At 35.6% G+C, this 17,330-nt stretch overlaps 1 protein-coding gene across 1 annotated transcript in view; it reads left to right on the top strand.

Annotated features, from left to right (window-relative positions):
- TESC (tescalcin) overlaps positions 1-17,330 on the top strand; it is a 153,687-nt gene that overhangs the window by 559 nt on the left and 135,798 nt on the right. The window lies entirely within an intron of this gene.

Genomic DNA, 17,330 nt, shown 5'->3' on the forward strand with positions numbered 1-17,330 from the left:
GCATGGGGTGTAAACTAATCCTATTTAATATTACACTGTATGTGAATGCTCTGTAGCTAAATGTAGAAATGTCCCTGCCAGAGAGAAGTTGTCTGCAGCTTGGTATTATTACTGCATTCAAAAAGCTGAAGTGTATAATGCTTTAACGTGTTGTCTGCCAGGGAGAATGCCAGCCAAGATATTTATGCAGGAATAACAGAAGCCCACTAATAATTTACTTGTCATTTTTTTTTTTTTTTTTAACTCCAGAAATATCAGTCTGAAGCGTAAAATACTTGTGGCTACTGATAATGATAGTAACGTTTTGTTGTTGTTGTTAACATGTCTGTGTCTGGGAGGCCATGTGGTTAGCAGCTATCTGTAAACATTAATACTGCAGACTTGATAGGGTCTCATTAAATGTTTGTAAAAAAAAATAAAAAAAATGATCTGTGTGCTACATTTAAAGAAGAGACCTATGAAGTTTATAAAGTGATCATTTTAATATTTACCTTGTTATCTAAACTTTAATGCAGCCTATAATAGATTTGTTTTAATTTCCTGTCTTAGAGACTGAGGAAATTCCATACTAATATCTGCAATTAGTAAATTTGTTTAAATCATAAATCAATTCACTTCTGTAGGAATATACAGAAATGTGCTGGTCAGGTAAATGAATACGTTCTTTTTTCTTTATTTTCTAGCGATGCCTGCTTGCAGATCTGGCAACAAAAGTGTTAAGTCATTGTTTGCCAGTTATGTGGTAATTCCTGCAGAGGTTAAGAGCATATTTATCAACTGCATCCTTACTGTAAGGGGAAACTATAACTTGAGAATAAGAATTAGATGATAAAGTGTGTATCAAACATTATTTTAATGTGCCACTCAACATAGGCTTGTAGTAATAAATTACTGTCTACACCATTCCTTATGACAAATCTTTTTATAGCATTGATAAAAAAATACTGTGACAGATCTTTACAACTAAATGTGAAACATATCATGTTTTTATCTATACATGCATAATTTAATCTTATGGGGATTTCATTTTGATTTAAAAAGACTTTACTCTGTTTATGCAGCTTCTAGATTACTTCAATTATTAAGCAGCACAGCCAATCAAAAGCCACCCTTTATTTTGAGTGGTAGCTTTTAATCAATGCTTACTGCCTTAAAGCAACATGAAACCCATTTTTTATTTATTTCATGATTCAGATAGAACATGCAATTTTAAACAACTTTCTAATTTACTTCTATTATCATATTTGCTTTGTTCTTGTGGTATCCTTTGTTGAACAGCATACCTAGGTAGGCACAGGAGCAGCAATGCGCTACTGGGAGCTAACTGCTGATTGGTGGTTGCACATATATGCCTCTTATCATTGACTTAGGCCACTGATTTTCAAACCTATCATCAGGCCTCCCCAACAGGCCAGGTTTTCAGGGTGCCTTGTATGAGAGCAGGTAAAATAACCATGTTTACAAATCAGCTGATTATTTCACCTGTGCTCCATTTTAGATATCCTCAAAATGTGGCCTGTTAGGGAGGCCTGGGAACAGGTTTGAAGACCAGTGGCTTCGGCAATGTGTTCAGCTAGATCCCAGTAGTGAATTGATGCTCCATTAACAAAAGATATCAAGATGCTGAAGCAAATGTGATAATGAATGGAAATTGGAAACTTGTTTAAAATTGTATGCTTTATCTGAGTCATGAAAGAAAAATAATGGGCTTGATGTCCCTTTAAGGGAGAAAAATTAGAGATTGAAGCACTGTGCACAAGCAGGGTAATGCTTTTGTCTCTTTCCTCTGTGAAAATAAAAACATGTGAGTGCTAACACTCTGGATTGAGACTCAGGTAATACAGCCTCTGTTTGTATGTATTGCCCACAGCCTACTTTAAAGGGACAGTCTACGCCAAAAATGTTATTTTTAAAAAGATAGATAATCCCTTTATTACCCATTCCCCAGTTTTGCATAACCAACACTGTTATATTAATATACTTGTTACCTCTGTGATTACCTTGTATCTAAGCCTCTACAGACTGCCCCTTATCTCAGTGCTATTTACAGACTTGCATTTTAATCATATAGTTCTGACTCATGAATAAGTCCACGGGAGTGAGTACAATGTTATTTTTTATGGCACATGTGAAATAGCAGTGTCTTGCTGTGAAAAGCTATATAAATGCACTGAGATAAAAGGCAGTCTGTAGGGGCAGATTACGAGTGGAAATTTGCCCGTTTAGGGGCGCACGTTAAATAACCAATCATTACAAGTGGCTGATTAATGCTACAGCGAGCTTGTGGTTTCACTTTGCTCTATGTGCAAGTGACTAGAGGTCAGAACTCTGGTTGAAAATAAAAAGTTGCCCCAATTGCCCCCAAAATAAAGAGGACAATACATTAAAATAAGAGACATAAATGAGCATCTATATTTAATGAAGCAGTTATAAGGGGTTAAAGTGAGGGGATGTGGAGTGTTAGAAAAAAAAGGCACCTAAAAAAAGGCACCTAAAGTGCCTTTACATGGAGGTCAATGGGGGACTGTGTTTTCTCTATAAATATACATATACAGGTGGCCCTCGGTTTACGCCGGTTCAATTTGCGCCGTTTCAGAATAACAACCTTTTTTTTCAGTCATGTGACTGCGATTGAAAAGCTTTGGAAAGCAAAGTGCACTAATTAAAATAGCCAGTAGGTGGTGCTGTCCGCTTGTTTTGCAGCAAAGTTATGCAACTTAACAGCCTGAAATTGATCTGTGTACATAGAGCAGACATTAGCTATCGAGCAACAAGTTTTAGCAGCCACTTCCCTATTATCTTCCTTTCCAGCAGCTTGAGGTGAGGGTGCCTAACTGCTTAATCACTGCAGATTGAAATGCATAGAATAGGTGCAGACCCAATATTATTTAAAATGCTAACAATACAGAGAAAAATGCAAGTAAAAAAATGTTTTTGTTCATTAAACTTAGTTTGATGATGATGCAGTCTGTTGTGTAATTATTTTATTAGGTGATGTTTAGCAAATGTTTTTCTTCATTAAACTTAGTTTGATGATGATACAATCTATATTATTAGGTTTATGCTGTGTAGCATTTATAGTCTTCATTTCAAAGCTTTCAAAATAATGTATTAGGTGTTACTTATGACAATTTTGAGAGGGGCTTGGAACCTAACCCCCTCAGTTCCCATTGACTTACATTATAAACTGGGTTTCAATTTACAACGATTTCGATTTACAACCATTCCTCCTGGAACCTAACCCCGGCGTAAATTGAAGGCTACCTGTATATGCTTATATACACATATATATATTTATTTATTGCTGCCCTTGCTGTGTGATTTGCCCCTTGTGCTGTGCTAGGTGGTTTGCCGTGGCTACCGGCATGAAGCCTATGGAATTGTGCTCTTGTGAGCAACTGGTTTTCAAAGTCACGTTCGCATTGTGCTGCACTTGTAATACCAGTGCCCATTTACGAGTGATGGTATTACTGAGTGGTGCGCATGCTTGTGTAGAAGTAATATTGCGCTCCATTTGTATTCTGGCCCTTAGAGTTTTAAAGGTTACAAAGTATATTAATATAACAATGCTGACTGTGAAAAGCTGGGGAATGGGTAGTAAGGGCATTATCTATCTTTTAAAAGAATGCTTTTGTAGAATGCCCCTTTAAATAAGGATGATGCAGAGTAGAGTCTGAATAGAGTTTGAAGAAATAGAAGGATTGTTTTTATAGTGCACTGCTGTAATGAGGTTGAAAGTAAAACTTAGTACATTGCTTCCATGTCTCTTCATTGTGTGACATTTTTTAAACTAAATTAAACTTTCCCTGTTTAGGCAGAGCATGCAATTTAAAAAACCAAACTAGTTTACTTCTAAATTCCTTATTGACTAAACTAATTTGCTTAGTTCTCTTTGTAACCTCCGGGAAGCTCTGGAGTACACATTAGTCTTTATAATCCTATGATGGCAGTGCAAAAACAATGTGTATCCGGCCCTCCCAACTGTCACTATTTTAGAGGAACAGTCTCTAAATCTGTGCTCAGTCCCTCTGAGAAAGCCATATGTCCCTCTATACAGAATTTCCCTTAGCCACACCCACGGAACACTCACAAACTGCCCTGAAACACCCACAGATCACACAGAAACACCCACTAACCACCCATGATCCCTCCCCTCCCAACACGGCTCTACCCACAAAATGGTGATGGACTTCTATCAACCTCCTGTGTCCCTCATACTTGTGGGACAGTCCCGACTTGAGACCTCTGTCCCGCTTTCCTGCTGAGCTTATTTATTTATTTCTAATTGTCCTCCTTAACCTGTTACGTCACCGCGTGTTCACATGACATTTTTCTTCAATACCAGAACCTGAACTTTGCATGTGGCACTCTGAGTCACAAGGGCCCATGTGATTATAGGCGGCAAACTATTGGGCACTATTCATAGCAGTAAAAAAATGAAACTATAGCGGCATATTCCATTCTTCTGTTATCTACACATCGCTTACTACACAGCTGTTACTGAACTGGCTGCAGGAACATACAGTATATGTAACTAAGTAAGTGACAGGCATTTGCATAATGAATGTGTCATATATATATATATATATATATATCAATTAACAAAACACTATTTTGCCTCCTAGGAAGTTTCAAAAATTAATTTTACAAAGATAAACAAGTCTGGCTGCTTTTAACTGCGAAATGTATGTGGCCATAATATTATTATTATCATTTATTTATAAAGCGCCAGCAGATTACGCAGCGCTATACAAAGAATAAAAAACATTACAGGGATACAGTAATACAAAAACAAGTACAGTATTGGGGTACATTACAGTTGTAGGTGCAATAGTTGAGTTATACAAAAGGAGAGGAATGCCCTGCCCTTGAGCACAATCAGTAATAGTTCACTTTAAACACAAAGTGTCCTGCAGGTAGAAAGGCTCTCAAGCTTACAATCTAAAGGAGAGGGAATGGACACAGAAGGTAATGGAGAAAAAAAATATGTCGGATATAAGGCTGAGTGAACTGAGAGCGAGTGATGACATGGGGGGGGGGGGGTGACTGAGCAAGTGAGATTTGGAAAAGTGTAAAAGAATGTGGTAAAGTGTCAGTACAAAGGCTGTGAGTCTGAAGTGGTTTGTCTATCCTGGATTATTAGTGACAGCTGCACATAATTACTGTTAGGTGGGTGTATATATTAAGGTAAACAATAGGGTGGGTGGGCTTGTGCTTGCAAATCTGGAGTCTGAGGTTAGGTGTGAGGCTGTGGAAAGAGAGAGGAGTGTAAACATGGGAGGAGGGGTTTGAGACACAGCATATGGGGAGAAAAAGTTTGGAGACAAAGATTGTATAAAAAAAGATTGGAATATTACTATGAGATTTAAACATAATTCCACCAGAAATAAGAAATAATTGCACTCAGTATCTTGATTGGAGAGAGGCCAGTCCGGTGAATTACCTTGTAAACTGTCTTTGCAAATCTGGAGTCTGAGGTTAGGTGTGAGGCTTGTAAAATGTCTTTATACCATAAAGACATTTTTATATGTGTTTATATACTGTGTGTGTATATATATATATATATATATATATATATATATATATATATATATATATATATATATATATATATATATATAATTGGGATCGAACAAGCAGGAAAGCACAAGCAGTAAATGTTGGGAGGTATGCAATACAGGAATAAAAGTGTATTTGTCTGCCTTGTTTTAGACCTCCTCTGGGTTGTAACACAAGGTCTATGATCTCATCTCTTCCTTTCCCTACTGTTTTTGTTTCCAAAAGTGTATATCATTGCTGCAAACACTGCTGTCTGAGTGCTAAAGACACATTCATGAACCTATCTAGTTTTACCCATCAACAAAGGATTCCAAAGAGAACCAAGTAAATTTGATAATAGAAGAAAACTGGAAAGAATATTTTTTATTATTATTATTTTTTTATAATTGCACAGTCTATTTCAACCATAACATTTTAAATTTGACTGTAATAAAACCTATGAGCTCCATTTAAGAAGCTGCAAATGCAGGTCTTGAGCACCTTCAGACTGCTGCTTCTAAACCTGCTACACCAACTCTAAAATGATGTTTCTTAATCTCCTGGACGTCTCCAACCAGGTTGATTGACAGACCCTGCTTGCGCGAGCTTGTGCAATGATAAATGCAGGAAGGGTATTGCTGCCCCCTAGCCGCAATTCCGATTGGATAGGGGCAGCCATGTCCACCCAGCCATTAGTAAATTTAGCCTTATGTGCAGAATTGGTCAAATTCACTAAATCATGGTAGCTAGGTGAACATTCTAAGTGAATTGCCTATTTATATAAACACAAGACCTTTTGTAAGTTAAAACTCATCTTTTAAAATGTGTTAAATATTAATATCATGTTTTTCAGTATTCTTATAAGCTAGACCCACCTCTCTCACTGAGTTAGTTTGCATTATACACAATACAAATATAACATGAATAAAAGCTTTGGTTTTCGACATTGAAAGACAATATGTCAGAATGTATTTTTCTAAAACAAATACCTGTATTCATTCATCTAGGTCTGACACACACCCTGTATTTTAATAGTGTGGTATTTTTTATGTATCCAATAAGGAATAATAGTACAAATAAAAGAACTGCTATAGAGAAATTATTTTAGATGTGCGAGAATCTTATTTGAAATATGTGATCATTTTCGGTGAGCCATAGAGGTACCAGTTACACCACATCATTGTTAATGCTAATTTATACTATTTTTTTATTAAAGGGATACTAAACCCATTTTTTTTTCTTTCATGATTCAGATAAAGAATGCAATTTTAAGCAACTTTTGAATGTACTTCTATTATCATTTTCTTAAATCTCTTGGTATCTTTATTTGAATAAAGGGGAATCTAAAGCTTAGGAGCTGGCCCATTTATAGTTCAGCACCCTGGATAGCGCTTGCTGATTGGTGGCTATATTCAAAATTAGATGGCAACACTGTGCTCAAATATAGAAAGCCCTGTAAACAACATAGGATATTTTTTTACATAATATGTGCTTTTGTGTTTAATAATAATAATCGTAAACCTTACCTTAAAGATAATTGCAGACTATTTATCACCAACCATGGTGCCTCAGATGCTGTGTTGGGTTGCAGCTAATCCGGCATCTTCTTTCGAATCAGACTCTCATACACCCACGTGGATACTATCTGATGTGAAATGTTGATAGGGTGCTAGACATTATGTGTGTGCTGTTTACTAAATTAGGACCAGATTTCAAAATTGGGATTAAAAATATTCCATGACATGAAAGAACAAACTATTCTACAAAACGGATTAACACCAGGCTAGTTGTTCAACTCGTGGTGCCATATACAATATAAGAAAGGCTGAATCTTTATTTTTTATTATCTGTCACAACGTATAGTATGTTTTTTTTAGTAAATAAGCTTGTCAATTTTACATTAAAATAACCATTTGTGCTAACCAGGCAAAGACTCAGCTAGAACTTGGTTTGTTTACACAGAATGCACATTCTAGTCTAAATTAATATGCACATTAATGCAGTTCTGTTTTGATTAGAATGATTTTTGCAATATACTTTATTAACCCCTTAATGACCACAGCACTTTTCCATTTTCTGTCCGTTTGGGACAAAGGCTATTTTTACATATTTGCGGTGTTTGTGTTTAGCTGTAATTTTCCTCTTACTCATTTACTGTACCCACACATATTATATACCGTTTTTCTCGCCATTAAATGGACTTTCTAAAGATACCATTAATTTCATCATATCTTATAATTTACTATAAAAAAAATTATAAAATATGAGGAAAAATTGAAAAAAAAACACTTTTTCTAACTTTGACCCCCAAAATCTGTTACACATCTACAACCACCAAAAAACACCCATGCTAAATAGTTTCTAAATTTTGTCCTGAGTTTAGAAATACCAATGTTTACATGTTCTTTGCTTGTTTGCAAGTTATAGGGCCATAAATACAAGAAGCACTTTGCTATTTCCAAACCATTTTTTTTTTTCAAAATTAGCGCTAGTTACATTGGGACACTGATATCTTTCAGGAATCTCTGAATATCCCTTGACATGTATATATATATATATTTTTTAGTAGACAACCCAAAGTATTGATCTAGGCCCATTTTGGTATATTTCATGCCACCATTTCACCGCCAAATGTGATCAAATCAAAAAAATCGTTCACTTTTTCACAAATTTTTTCACAAACTAGAGGTTTCTCACTGAAATTATTTACAAACAGCTTGTGCAGTTATGGCACAAATGGTTGTAAATGCTTCTCTGGGATCCCCTTTGTTCAGAAATAGCAGACATATATGGCTTTGGCGTTGCTTTTTGGTATTTAGAAGGCCGCTAAATGCCGCTGCGCATCACACGTGTATTATGGCTAGCAGTGAAGGGGTTAATAAGGTAGCTTGTAGGGAGCTTGCAGGGTTAATAGTAGATTTAGTGTAGTGCTCAGCCTCCCATCTGAAACAACAGACCCCCTGATCCCTCCCAAACAGCTCTCTTCCCTCCCCCACCCCACAATTGTCCCCGCCATCGTAAGTACTTGCAGAAAGTCTGCCAGTACTAAAATAAAAGCTATATTTGTTTGTTTGTTTTTAAAGCATATTTACATATGCTGCTGTGTACGATCCCCCCTTAGCCCCCAACCTCACTGATCCCCCCAAACAGCTCTATAACCCTCCCACTCTAACTTAATGGGCGCCATCTTGGGTACTGGCAGCTGTCTGCCAGTACCCAGTTTAGAAGAATTAATTTTTTAAACTTTTCTGTAGTGTAGCTTCCCCCCACACAAAACCAACCCCCCACCCCTCCACGATCTCTTTTTGTGCTTTTGCACAAACAAGATTGGGCCACTTTTTACTACAAACATTTTCCGTAGTGTAGCGGTTCCCACCCGCTCCCGCCCCGTGCACGCACCCGCCCGCCACCCTCCGTGCATGCGTGCACTTCCGTGCACGCCCCCCGACGGTCCCGCCCCCCTTGACGTCACACGGCACACCGGGATATGAAACACGTTTTTTTCTTCTTTCATGATTCAGATAGAGCCTGCAATTTTAAGCAACTTTGTCTTTAACTCCTATTATCAATTTTTCTTTGTTCTCTTGGTATCTTTATTTGAAAAGCAGGAATATAAGCTTAGGAGTTGGCCAATTTTTGGTACAGCACCTGGGTAGCGCTTGCTAATTTATGCTACCCAGGATTCTGAACCAAAACTGGGCCGGCTCCTAAGCTTACATTCCTGCTTTTTCAAATAAAGATACCTAGAGAACAAAGAAAAATTGATAATAGGAGTTAAAGACAAATTTGCTTAAAATTGCAGGCTCTATCTGAATCATGAAAGAAGAAAAAAACGTGTTTCATATCCCTTTAATCTTTGGTGTGGTTTGGTCAAAAAGCTCAAAATAATGTGACATCTATAATGTCACTTGTTATTAGCATGTATTCTCCATATGCATCAATATTTTAGTGTCTAAAATCCATCTCCACACACAATGTTTTTTTCCTACCAAAACTGCTAGTATCATTGGACTAAATATTAAAAGGAACACTATTTTATTAGACTAGCTGAGCTGTAAATATCCCCCTTACAAAATCTGTTACGGAGCTAAGACCACTAATGTGTAAAGCAGTGGGCAGTACACTCTCTGGGGTACTTGGTAATTGCAAGCTTACTGTATGCAAGAGTTAGAACAGCAAGCCTGGCTTACGCTTCTTATAATTGTCTGCTGGAGGTTACTCCATTACATAGCTGCAGGCTCAATGTGCTGGCAAGGAACGTTACATTCTTATCAATAGCAGTGGGGATTTACACTTCTATATAATACAGAGAGATCTGCTTGCTCTTTCCATGATGTTTTATTACTTAGTCATCATCTGGATTTGGATGGATTTGCATTTTTGGCTTCCATATTGCAATCTTAAACAATTGGTTTCAGTGTTTTATGTAATACATAGGTATTCTAAATTAAAGGGACACTGTACCCAAAATTTTTCTTTCATGATGCAGATTGAGCATGACATTTTAAGCAACTTTCTAATTTACTCCTATTATCAAATTTTCTTCATTCTCTTGGTATCTTTATTTAAAATGCAAGAATGTAAGTTTAGATGCCGGCCCATTTTTGGTGAACAACCTGGGTTGTCCTTGCTGATTGGTGGATAAATTCATCCACCAATAAAAAATTGCTGTCCAGAGTACTGAACCCCAAAAAAGCATAGATGCCTTCTTTTTCAAATAAAGATAGCAAGAGAACAAAGAAAAATTGATAATAGGAGTAAATTAGAAAGTTGCCTAAAATTGCATGCTCTTTCTGAATTAGAAAACAAAATGTTTGGGTTCAGTGTCCCTTTAACTCAAAATACCATATATTTACTATTGTTTTTCAATCATTTGTATTATTTTAAATCCAACATATTTTTTACACGTTTAATGATGTTATGAAACATAAATGTAAACATTTATTTAAAAAGGGGGCTATATGGCCACAAGGTAAATTATTATAAATAGCTTTGCCATAACAGCGATCTGAGAACAAATTAAGAGGCTGATTAAATGTATTAGAAGCATTTAAAACTAATTTAAAAAAACAATAAAGACAAATAAATGTCAGCAACATTTGTATTATTTTGTATTCCAGGGTTATACACCCTGAAAATCTCCTTGAGTATATTTCTTATCTCCTTCACTATGGTCAATTAGGAACAGAAATGATTATTGTGCATAATTTTTCAGGGTCAGTGTTTTCTGGGGGGAAAAAACATCATTTTTAAAAAAGACAGATAGGTTAAAGGGACACTCAGGTTAAATAAAATTTTCATGATTCAGATACAGCATGTAATTTTTAAACAACTTTCCAATTTACTTCCATTAAAAAAAAATGTGCACAGTCTTTTATATTTACACTTTTTGAGTCACCAGATCCTACTGAGCATGTGCAAGAATTCACAGACTATACGTATATGCATTTGTGATTGGCTGATTGCTATCACATGGTTCAAGGGGAGTGGAAATATACATAACTTTGAAATTTGTTATAAAAAAAATTACTACTCATTTGAAGTTCAGACTAAGTGCTATTGCATTGTCTTGTTATCTTGTATTTGTTGATTATGCAAATCTAATGTGTTGACTGGTCCTTTAAATGCAGAATCAACTAGTAAGCAAATTGCTGTTAACTGGAGCACACATATTTATGGAGTCTCTGACATCCAGTGGGTTAAGCATATACAGCGTATGTGGGAGATACATCAAGTTGGAAGTTTGCCAGCAGATTTACAATGTTACTCCTTAGTTTTGCATTTTTTCTGCATGCCTCCACTCTCTAATAGTGCAGAGTTGTCTTGTGAAAGGAATGCAGGTGAACTTGTTCTTAAGATGACACCTTCTATTAGTAAAAGTAGCAATCTTTACCCTCCTCCCTATAGAAACCAACTGACTGCAGCACAATGAATATATGTTGCAACATTAACTCCTGTTTAGATAGACATTTTTTTCATGACAGATCATAACAGAACAAATGAGCACAGTAGAAAAAATAAGAGGGTACACACACACTCAGTAAAAAGGGAGTCCTTATAAAAGGAGATAATATTATTAAGAGCTGTGCAGACAGCAGGTATAGAAAATGAGACAGGAGTAAATGGAAGCATTTAGCTAGCATTCTGCTTGATTTGCTACCTCTTGGTTTGCAATAAATAATAATAGTAACCGACATAGATTGCACGTTTGATTGCATTAGGATAAACCTTCACAAGCAGGGAATGAATATAATATGGTTATTCAGTTTCTTATTGTGTTCTTTAAACCTAAGCCTAGTTGTTTAGTGATATATATGTCTTGCTAATTAGGTTCCATTTTATCAGGAGGTCAGATGCCCCCTAGGCAGTTCCTGTATCTTAATGTTAAATCGCCCTTAAAGGGACAGTCTACACTAACATTGTTTTTTGTTTAAAAAGAAAGATAATGCCTTTACTACCCATTCCCAGCTTTGCACAATAAACATGGTTATATTAACATACTTTATAACCTTTAAACCTCAACATTTCTGTCTGTTTCTAAGTCGTTAAAGACAGCCCCATGATCACATGCTTTTGTATTTGCTTTTCACATCAGGGGAAACTAGTTCATAGATAACATTGTGCTGACGCCCGTGGATTCTAACAACACAGCACTAATTGGTGTCATATGATCAGGGGGCAGTCAGAAGATGCTTAGAAACAAGGTAATCACAGAGGCAAAAAGTGTATTAATATAACCGTGTTTTCTGTGCAAAACTGGGGAATGGGTAATAAAGGGATTATCTATCTTTTAAAACAATAAAAACATTTGAGTTGACTGTCCCTTTTAAGGCTGAACTAGGCCAGTGGATAATGAACTAGCATAATATAATTGCCCTCAATTCTAAAACCTTCCTCTCTTGACAGTGATAGTGTCACATTTATAGACAACCCCGTTTACAATATTACAACAAGTAATATCTTGTCCAAGTTCTTATGTTCTTTTCTATATCCATTATAGGGTTAGGTTACATAGTGAAGCGTTATTAATCGCTCCTGCTTGCACTTTAACTTTGCTAGAAGTAAGCTTTTTGTGCACGTCGGGTAGTAGCGCGAGTATTACAAGTAAAAGGTTTGCCCCCAAGCGATAACCCGAAGCGTGCAAAAATCTGAACTTATAATTAAATGCGAGTGTGTACTGTTAATGTGTTCCCCCATAAACTTCAAAGGAATGCAAAAAGTGGGATAAAATCTAACACCCATACTTGCTCGCAAACCCAAATGCGTTTACTCAACTGTGCTAACTGAGCAGGAAATATGAATATTTGTCATCCCATTGTTATTCACATAGCAGAATCTCTTCATTTTATTCTTAAATACATATTTATATATACTGTTTATAAATCCCATTAGTATCTGCATTCTCACTGCCAGGTAGTCAACGACCAGGATGCTTAGTCAGGATTTAATTTCAATAGTAAAACATATAGACTGCACTCACTGGATTTGTGAAAAAAAATAGATTTATTTTGTTATATCATAGTGACGTTTTGAGATTCACAGACCCCTTCCTCAGACCAAACAGTTTGTTTGTTCTGAGGAAGGGGTCTGTGGATCCCGAAACGTCACTATGATATAACAAAATAAATATTTTTTTTTCACAAATCCAGTGAGTGCAGTCTATATGTTTTACTATATATATATATATATATATATATATATATATATATATATATATATATATATATATATAACCCAGGAATAAATACCATGCACCCGGTTTTTCAAAGTCACCACTTCATTATCATCACATCGTTGTGTAGACCAAAACTGGTTGTGAGGTATTACTTATACAGGGAGTACAGAGGTTGTGTGTCATATACAGTATATATATATATATATATATATATATATATATATATATATATATATATATATATGATGTTTTTTGGTAACATATTCCCCTATGTGAAGAACATTGGAATGTAAAATATTTACAGTAAATACATAGTTAAACATTTAAATATGAATATTGTATAAATATGATTTTTCATGTTTTCAGCTACTTTATATGCAATATTTGTTTCACTCTGAAGTCATGCTTACCCAAAGGTTGTTAAATTCAATTGAGCTCAAGCGAACGTGTTTACTCTCAAATAATATGTGTGCTACTTCTGACACAAAGAGCCACAATAAATCCCTTATAGCTTGGGCCACTCGTAATCTAGACCATAATTAGAAATATGTGGGTGGTTCTTAAGCTTAAAGGGCCATTATAATTGAAAAATAACATGCTCTAATCTGTAATTTTAAGACTATCGACCCTGCAGTACTGCAATGGGGTTAAACACACAGTAGAAATACTCGCAATGTACTGCTGGTCCAGAGCAGAAAACGCTGCTGATCAAATCAACAGTGTTAGTTGCACATCTGAATTGTGTGACTAGTGCTGCTGATTGGATCAGTGGTCAGTTCTGCTCCCGATTGGCACTTCTACTGTGGGTTTAACCCTTTAATTATAATGGCCTTTTATATTTGTTTTCTTTTTAAATTAATTTATAATTTGTATATTTTACAAACCAAATTGTTACTTTTATATTTAGACACTAGAACACATAGATAATAAATATAAAAGAGTCTTACTGGTATATCTTAAAGGGACAAAAATCTTTTTATGATTCAGACAGAAAATGTGATTTTAAGCAACTTTCCAAATTTGCTTCTATTGGTATCCTTAGTTGAAAAGCATATATAAGGCTCAGGAGCAGCAATGCATTACTGGGAGATACACTGTAGCTGCAATTGGTGGCTGCACAGAAATTCCTCTTTTCATTAGTTCACCAGATGTCTTCAGATAATTCCCAGTAGTGCACAGCTGCTCCTTCAATAAAGGATACCAAAAGAATGAAGCAAATTGTTTAAAAGAAGTAAATTGAAAAAGTGTGTGAAATCACATGCTCTATTTGAATCATGAAAAATAAGGAAAAGAAAAATGTTGGGTTTCATGTCCCTTTACTCAATGCAAAACATAGTGCAAGCTGTCTCTGCTTTCTAACATAGCTAAAGCAAAGTAATGTTACCCTTTGGCACTAATATACATTGAGTGTTCTGTAACTAACTTTCACCATTGAGCCATGATGCATCCTACTCAGATTTGTTTTTTATTTTTGAAATCCAGTAGTATTTTTAATATTTCAAATATCCTTACCTTGTAGCTATATCCTCACTCCACCTTGGCTAGGAAGCATCTGTTACTATGTACTTTATATTTATATACTTTTATACTGTATGTACTTAAAGTGGTATTAAACATAGTTTAGAACCTGCTATTAAATGTTTTATTAAATGGACATAAAACACCTGTTGTTTTGTGTAAAAATTTGGCCTACGCTCCATAGAGAGTCCAAAAAGCAAAATCTATCATGTAGGTTTTCAGAATACAGCAAATTGCATAAACCGGGTCTTTGATTTGCAGCATTTTGCAGCAGGTTAAAGATTTGCTTGTTGGGAGAGTTGGTTGCTATGTAAATTATTTATTTTTTGTGCTATCTTTGTAATGTCAGTCTGGATATAGTGCTTTCCCCCTTGTCCAGAGGCACTGGAGACAGGAAGTGTAGTTGTCCTGAGATTATCTTTATCTAAACTACACAGATTCTCAAATTTCTACTTGGAGCATTCTCTGATTGGTCACAGCATGGAAAATCAGGAATGCATAATCCACTAGGCTTTTGTATATCTCTGAACTGATCTGTAGTATCTAAACCGTGCAAATTTTGCTACCAGAAATTTTTTCGTGTGTACTGATTCTTGGCAATAGTTGCTTCACAGTAAAGTACTGGTTGGGAGCCACAGAGACTTACTGGTCCCTAGCAGACACAGCCAGTGAGCCAATCAGCAGTGGTAATAATGCAACCTGTGGGGGGGGGGGGGGGGTAAAAACATAGACATACATGCTTAGTTATGCACTACAATAATTCTGTTAAAGGGACAGTCAAGTCCAAAAAAACTTTCATGTTTCAAATAAGGCATGTCATTTTAAACAACTTTTCAATTAACTTTTATCACCAAATTTGCTTTGTTCTCTTGGTATTCTTAGTTGAAAGCTAAACCTAGGAGGTTCATATGCTAATTTCTTAGACTTTGAAGGCCGCCTCTAATCTAAATGCATTTTGATCGTTTTTCACCACTAGAGGGCATTAGTTCACATGTTTCATATAGATAACATTGAGCTTATGGTCGTGAATTTAACATTGAGCTCTGATTGGCTAAAAGGCAAGTCTGTCAAAAGAACTGAAATAAGGGGGCAGTCTGTAGAGGCTTAGCTACAAGGTAATTACAGAGGTTTAAACGTGTATAATTATAACTGTTGGTTATGCAAAACTGGGGAATTGGTAATTAAGGAATTATCTATCTTTTAAAACAATAAAAATTCTGGTTTTGACTGTCCCCTTAATAAATATTTGCTGCCTGCTACACAGAATCATATGTCTTTGCTGCGTTATTGAAGAATTAGTACTGTAAAACGCGTGCTGTTCTATTTTTAATTGTTTTTGTAAACCATATCTAATATTTTTTTACTGAATGATTAGAAGTTAGAAACAGAACAAAAAAAATGAAGTACAAACCAGATTAGTTGGAAGTCATTGAAATAAAATGAACAGCAATGCAGGATATACACAAAGCCTCAAAGGCTAAAGTATAGAAGAATGGCTTCAATGCAGCCTACATAGCACACACATATAAAGTTCAGAGCACTTCACCCTGCTTTATTGTGCAGAAAATAAAGAGCAGACATAGGTGATTGCTTTGTGTTGTTTTCTAAACCTTCCCAAGTCATGAGAAGAGCCATCAATATAAAAAAAATTGCTTCAATTAGAAAAGGATATAATAGCAAAATCTAGTATTGGAAAAATGACATGCTCTGATTTGTTAGATCCTGTCGTTATAACGTTAGTGACTTGCAATGCCATTTCTTAACCCCCGCAAAGGGGTTAAATTCATAGTTAAAGAAGTGCTCTGGAACCGCAGTGCACTGCTGGCCCCCAACAGACATGTCTGCTTCCCACCTGTAGTCACACGGACCAGCTGTGTGACTACTACTACTGATTGGGTTGCCGGCAGAGTTCTGCAGGGGATAAACAAATAGCATTGAAGGGTTGCTAGCATTTAACGTATTAATGTTGTGTGTGTTGAGTATGTGAGTGTGTTTGTACATGAGTGTATGTATGAGTGAGTGTATGATTGATTGTGCATATGTATGTGTATTTGTACGTGATTTTATGTATAAGTGAGTGTATTTGTACCTTAGTATATGAATATGTGAGTGTATGTATAAGTGAGTGTATGAGTGATTGTGCATATGTAGAAGTATGTTTATTCATGAATGTATGTATAAGGGAATATATGTATAAGTGAAGGTGTGTATAAGTGAGTGTATGTATAAGTGAGTATATGAGTGATTGCGCATATGTATAAGTGTTTTTGTACATGAATGTATGTATAAGTGAGTATATGTAAACGTGAATGTATCTATAAGTCAGTGTATGTATAAGTGAGTGTATGAGTGATTGTGCATATGTAGAAGTATGTTTATTCATGAATGTATGTATAAGGGAATATATGTATAAGTGAGTGTATGTATAAGTGAGTATATGAGTGATTGCGCATATGTATAAGTGTTTTTGTACATGAATGTATGTATAAGTGAGTATATGTAAACGTGAATGTATCTACAAGTCAGTGTATGTATAAGTGAGTGTATGAGTGATTGTGCATATGTATAAGTGTTTTTGTACATGAGTGTATGTATAAGT

The sequence above is a fragment of the Bombina bombina genome, chromosome 2 (assembly GCF_027579735.1).
Source record: "Bombina bombina isolate aBomBom1 chromosome 2, aBomBom1.pri, whole genome shotgun sequence".
Lineage (NCBI taxonomy): Eukaryota > Metazoa > Chordata > Amphibia > Anura > Bombinatoridae > Bombina > Bombina bombina.